Below are 6,818 nucleotides of genomic sequence, written 5' to 3' on the forward strand. Positions count from 1 at the left end.
TGACTTCTCCTTTCGCCTATTTATGGGGGTGTCGTCTAGGACGAAGTTATCGGCTGTTTCCTTAGCATCTAACCATATATATGCCTTTTCTAACAAAGCTTCGTAAGTGCTTGGTAGGTCTCGGCTAAGATGTTCAATGAGATGCCTGACCCTAGATCCGTAGAGTAACCCAGATATTTTTTGAGATTCTGGTAGGTTGGGAATTTGCTGTGTTTCGTTGGTATACCTAGCGAGAAAGGCTCTAGAACCTTCACTATCCTTTTGCTTTATCCCATGAGCGGCCACATGATTCTTCTTGTGTTGCTTTTGCTGACTAAACTTAGACCTAAACTGCCGTTTTAGGTCGTCGAAGCTAGCTACGGAGTCTTTTGGTGGGGAGTCAAACCAAACACTAGCATCTCCTTTTAACATGTAAGAGAATGCATGACAGGCTACGGGTATGTCCCATTTGGCCATTCGTGCTGCCCCCTCGAATATACTAAGGAAATCATCTGGGTCGTCTTTTCCCTTGTAGTAAATTAGGTGCGAGGGTATTTTCATTCTATATGGGAATGCACAGTTTTGGATGTAGGGCACGGACAGGGTTTTTTGGTTTATCCAAAAGTTGCTGTTAGCTACATTAGGGGGTAGTATTTGGTGACCTTGGGTGTAGCACATCCCCCCTGGGTTAGGAGGATATATCCAGGTGGTGGTCATTTGTTGTGGTGGGTGGTTCCAATTTTGGAAGTAGGCGTGGTTGGTCATTGGTGGTACCGAAGCATTTGGTTGGTTGCCTACAGGGGTTACCTCCACACATGGTATGTTGGGGGTGACATGGGGGTTTCCTTGGCCCCATATATATTGGTTGGGTTGCCCGAAGCTACCCCAGCTCGGGTGAGGAGGTGGTATATGTCTATTTGAAGCTTGGGATGCTAGGGACACAGTTGGAGCTGTCGTGTTACAAGTGTAGAGGGGTGCAGTAGGTATAGTTAGGGTTACCTGAGAGGTATTGGGAGTTTCCCCTGCACGAGTCACAGTTTCTGCCGATGAGTTTGCTGGCGGGATTCTAGGTTGCGAATTTTGATTCGGAGGTTCCATTTCCATCTCCTCGTCGTAATCCTCGCTTTCGTACGTTAGCATCCTTCTACTCTGCAAGACCCCTGTGTCCCTTAAGTTCTTTATCACCGATCTGATATGATCATAATTATTCAAGACAAAGTTCTTATCTATCAACGGTGGTGGTTCTGCGGAATGAGAGCCATGGGGGTTCGTCGAGACGAGTATAGCCGGAGTGGCGGGTGACCTGGTTAAGGTTCCCACAGTTGAGAACTCGAGTTGTGTTGAATCTGAGGCTTGTGTGATTCTGGGTGGCGTGAAGCCTGGAGGTATGTGACTGGAGTCCGCCATTGCGTCGGTTCTTGCTCAACAAAATGAATAAGATGTGAGTCCCACGGATGGCGCCAATTGTTTGTACAATAACCGGCGATTAGTATTAATATGAGGACATGCAAGTCACAGAGATTGAGATTGGGTGATTATGGTTTTGGTTATATTCGCTGGCGATTCCCCGAAGGTAACAGTCAGGAGACTGTTTTACGCCACCGAAGCAAATGGTATAACATGATTGTGTTATTATGTGTGTATGGATTGAATGTGGAATGTTTCCTGCATTCTATACCATTTATAAGTGGGATGGAACGGCTTTCCATACCAGTTCGCTAGTTCCCAATGATTTTGGATTACTAGTTGACTTTCCCTTTTCGTAAACCTGCAGAGGAAAGTGAGTTTGTCCCTTTCCTTTGTGGTACAGGCGTGCACCAAACTAGGAATAGTTTCGTTAGCCTTGACTTTGTAATTGACCGGGGTTTTATGGGCTCTAAGCTCACTGTTGTTGCTCTGATTCCATGACCTCGTTCACTGTAGCTGAAGTTTCCTTCGTTCCATATATTGTAGCCATATCCTTCGAAGCAAACTTTGAAGCTGATAAACGGGCCGGAGGTGGGGTACACTATCAAGAACAATGGTGTAAATTCAAATGCAAACTATATGTGAAGTGAAAACATGCACTGTGTGAATAACTTAACAAATGTGAACAAATTTTATCAGACAGCCAGCTTTACAATTCCTTTTAATATGTGTCTTATTATTTTGATCCCAGTTTTGCTCATGGTAATATGTTTTATTCTTAGTATGAACGTCAATTAGTATGAACATAAAAAATTCAAGATAAAATCACTCAAGACCAGATATGCCTGTTTGATGTGCCATCTCACAGTACAAACTTCCTCTGTCACAATCTGGTCTTGGAAGGCTTATGTGCGAAGTGCTGGTAGAAAATGAACAAACTAAGAAATTACTGGCCAGGTTTGACACTGGTGCTAGAAATGTCAAGGTTATTTTATTTTATTTTATTTTTTTACATTTTTTTTTTTTTGTTTGGTTAAGTTTTGCCACCTATCAGTCGGTGACACTTTCAGATGTAATTTGTTTGTGGCACATCAGATATAGTAGTATCTACTGATTTTTATGCAGTATTTATGTTGTGAATTTAACCTTTCATATGATAAGTATCTAACATTTAGACATGTGCGTAATAACATGTTAATATGCATGTTTTTCCAACAACCCCATCACGAACTGTATCACTCTTGATATCACTCTTGATGAACCTGTATGCACTTGTGCAGCAATTGAACATGAATCAGTCAAGAACATAAACATTTAGCAGCTAATAGTAGCTGCAATTAGCAGAGTATAACTTGTTCCCAATAACTTACACAATTATGCAGACGTATATAAATCGTTTTTGCCAAACAGGAATATGACATGCTATCTCTGTCACTATAGATTAATACTATATAATTATAATTTTGTAATTATATCTGTCACTATAATTGTCTAAAAAATTTCTAAAATTATGGACAAAAGGTGTTTCGGGGGCAACACCAACTGATCCGTTTCAACATAGACGGGCTTTGACACAATAATAATGTTTACTTCGTATATAGCACAAGTATTCCAGAAACCGTAGCTCTAACAACTAACTTTTGTAACACTGATATACAAGTCGGACGTAACCCCTGCTACCCGAGTAATACTCTTTTTGATTAACCGATATACTGAAACTTTTAGACGGGTAAATGTAATATAATTAACTTTAAATAATATGTTGAAACTCGTGATAATTGCTTTAATTTAATTAATTTTTTGGGTTATCAACTTCTAGATATTTTGGCGATTTCTACATCCGTAGCTTTTAGAGTCTTCATTTAACACGCATGATTGGGTGTTGGATGCATTTAGAAGTTTCGTGTCTCCAACCAAAGTGGAAGCTTTGCTATGCACTCAAGACTTAATGCGTATGTCAAACAGTGGCGATTCTAGGATCAAAACTCATTGGGGTCCTAAAAATTTATTCGATAACTTGCACAAAATATTGAATGTGTCGGGTCAAATCGGGTCGGGTCGGCTCGTGACCAAAACACAAACATAAAATTGAATAATTTTTTTTCATATATAGTAGCAATTAATGACATATACATTAGCAATTTCACACTAGCAATGCCCTATATAAAACAATTTTACAATGCTATTGTGGCCAATGGCCTATAAAGTAATAATTTTACAGTAGCAATTTTAAATTGCTATTTTATAGCAATTTTAAATTTTAATTTTACAACGTATTACCAATATAAATCGCATAACATAAACAATAGCTATACAATTACAGTTTCCCTTGACTTTTAAAAAAGAATAAGTTAAGTAGTTATAAGTGATGAGATTAGGGATTAATATACAATAATTATTACAAATATGTTTACCATTACACATTCATCTTACTTACAACTATATAATGAATTCATTACGAGTACTCATAATAAAACATATATATCTCAACATAAAAATTACACATAATTTGTCATATTATATGTTTGATAGTAAATTTAACAAATTATGTTCATTCTTAGACAAACATTACACATTCGGGTGCAATAATTTTTAATTATGTCATGTTATATTACGCTTTGTTTTCATTACATATTTGAAAATATTATAAGATTTCTTAAATATCCGACGATGAATATCCATTAACCAGCTTAATCCACTGGATATATATATATATATATATATATATATATATATATATATATATATATATATATATATATATATATATATATATATATATATATATATATATATATATATATATATATATATATATATATATAGACGGGTGAATTAAATTTAAATGGATATGAATATGACTATGGATATGAATGAACAATAACTAAATGAATATGACCTAACGCCCACACCTGATCCATATCCGATCCGTTGACATCCCTAGGATGAAGGATTGAAGATAGAACCAAAAGAAATTGTGATGTAAAATGAAGTAAAAAAGAATTATAATTGGAATTGGATAAAGGTTTGTTTATTTTTATATATAATATATTCAATGGCTCATACTATAAAGTCGTAAGTGAGCTAATTTCAAACACTTTAGGAGTCAAAACTATGAAATTATAATCTCTAAAAATTTATGGGGTCCCATTATTATTTTAGTGGTGTCAAATACAAAAAAGTATATATATTTTTTAATAAATTTCGGAAAACTAGTGGTGTCACGGGACCCCGCGGGTCTTTGTGTAAAGTCGCCACTGATGTCAAAATCTGCTACTGACATGGATGAGGATTTAGATTACATTACCATATTAACTATTAGACAATACCATATTAACTATTAGACAAAAATGATAATAGTACCATGGGCGTTTTCGTCCTTTCACTTTTTTTCCACATATTTTTTTGCTTTCCAAAAAAACCCCACACTTTTTTCAAAAATTAAAATCGACCCCCCAAATAGGGGGTTAAAGTGTCAAATACATATTTTCATAAAAAATCTTAAATAAACTCCACCCAAATATACAACGGGTCATATATTCTCGCTCGCAACGAGTTAAATTCTTCCGGCACCATCATTAAACTCGAAATAATTTTAGGAACACAATTTCACTAACTATACGCAAAACGGACGCTTTTTAAAAAACGCTAAATATTTGAGGTACTTTTCATACACGTTGATTTTGCGTTAAAATTTTAAAAGTCGACAATTCCATAGCGAAATTCGGATATGCACATATACTATTAATTTAAAATAACATTTAAATATTTCACGGATTATACCTTTTAGTTCGACTCGAGTTGCGCTTCAACGACATCATCGTTAGCCACAAAATAATTTTACAAACTAAACGCAATAAAATACATTGAAAAACGAACCCCCAGCGCAAAGCGAGGGTTCGTAAACTAGTTGACACCATTTGTACAGTTGATCAACTAACACATTTTATATGTTATCTGTGGACTAATTACTATTTAATTGATTATTAGGTGTTATTTTTATTTGTAGATATCTTGAAAGAACGTTAAAGAAAGTGATGAAGGGAGTATAACTATAAATGACTAGTTAAGAAAGTGATGAAGGGAATATAACTATAAATGACTAGTTACAAAAATGATATTGTCATTATGTATTTTTGTTTTTTATTATTATTATGACTAGCGGATCATTGATTATTATTTTCACTAGACTTTTGTTTCTGATGTATTATCTTATTAGACATTTGACTTGGTTATGTTTATGTACGTCTATCATTAGATTTCCATGAAACGAGATGGTTCTTAGTTCGATAGAACTGAACCGAGCCGATGACATATGGTCCGCTCCTTAGTTTGATTTTTTACTACAAATCGGGATTCGAAACGAAAGTGAACCCAAAATGCCTAATAATAATAAGAACTTGCGGGCATAGCCCAACGGTTCACCCTATGTCCTTGAGTCTTGGGATAAAGAGAAGTCATGAGTTCGATTTTTAGGGATACCCCTGATTTCTTTAAACCAATTGAACACAAATAGTGGTGGTATATATTGACCCTAAGGAGGTTTTACCGACATGTTCTATGGGATAAAGGTTCGACCACATGCCCGTATGGACTGTGGTTCGATGTCCCCTGGTTAGCGGTTCGAGTTTTCGCCCGAACGTGTGCGTATGTGACAAATGAGAGTATTTGATGTCAGAATTATCGTTAAAAAAATGCCTAACAATAAACCCAAACAATCAACACGATTAGTTACAAACGCTTTTTCACAAGCCTTTGTTTCAACAGGTCGTGTGAATCAAAATCCTATTAATAGATACAAACACATTCCAACCAATTCCCAAAAATATAAATTTGTATCAAATTTGAACTAGTAAGGTTTTGTACCATAAATATGAACACGTGACAAACACGTGAACATTTTACTAAACTATTATACTGAAAATATTTTTATTGTGAATATTTAATCCGAGATGGAGAGAGTATAAGCTAACAAGATCCTCACGAAGGGGGCCCAGAGGAACACAGAGATTGGCCGCTCATGACACATGGTTTTTAGGGGGCTCATTTTTTTCATAGATACATATACAATTGGAGATTTGGGAAAAATGAGAATTAGGGAAACAAAACTGAACAACGAATGTGAAACACAATAGGCCCAAAAATAACAATTAAATGCCACATAAAAAAAATCAAAGTCTACTAACACTCTAGTAATACCCAAAAGGTTATTTTTTTGAAAAAAAAAAAAACTTATATTATTTGTTAGTGCCTAAGGACCTTTTTTCCACCTCGTTCTAGTACCTAAATTATTTAGACCGACCCTGATCCTCGCACAGGGGCGGATGTACCTTAAAAGCACAGAAATACGCAATCTAGTGAGAATTTTTTCTGACTTTTAACTAGTGACACTACTTTGTTAGTGTAAATTTTTTTGAGAATTGAATAGTGTA

The sequence above is a fragment of the Rutidosis leptorrhynchoides genome, chromosome 1 (genome assembly GCF_046630445.1).
Source record: "Rutidosis leptorrhynchoides isolate AG116_Rl617_1_P2 chromosome 1, CSIRO_AGI_Rlap_v1, whole genome shotgun sequence".
NCBI lineage: Eukaryota > Viridiplantae > Streptophyta > Magnoliopsida > Asterales > Asteraceae > Rutidosis > Rutidosis leptorrhynchoides.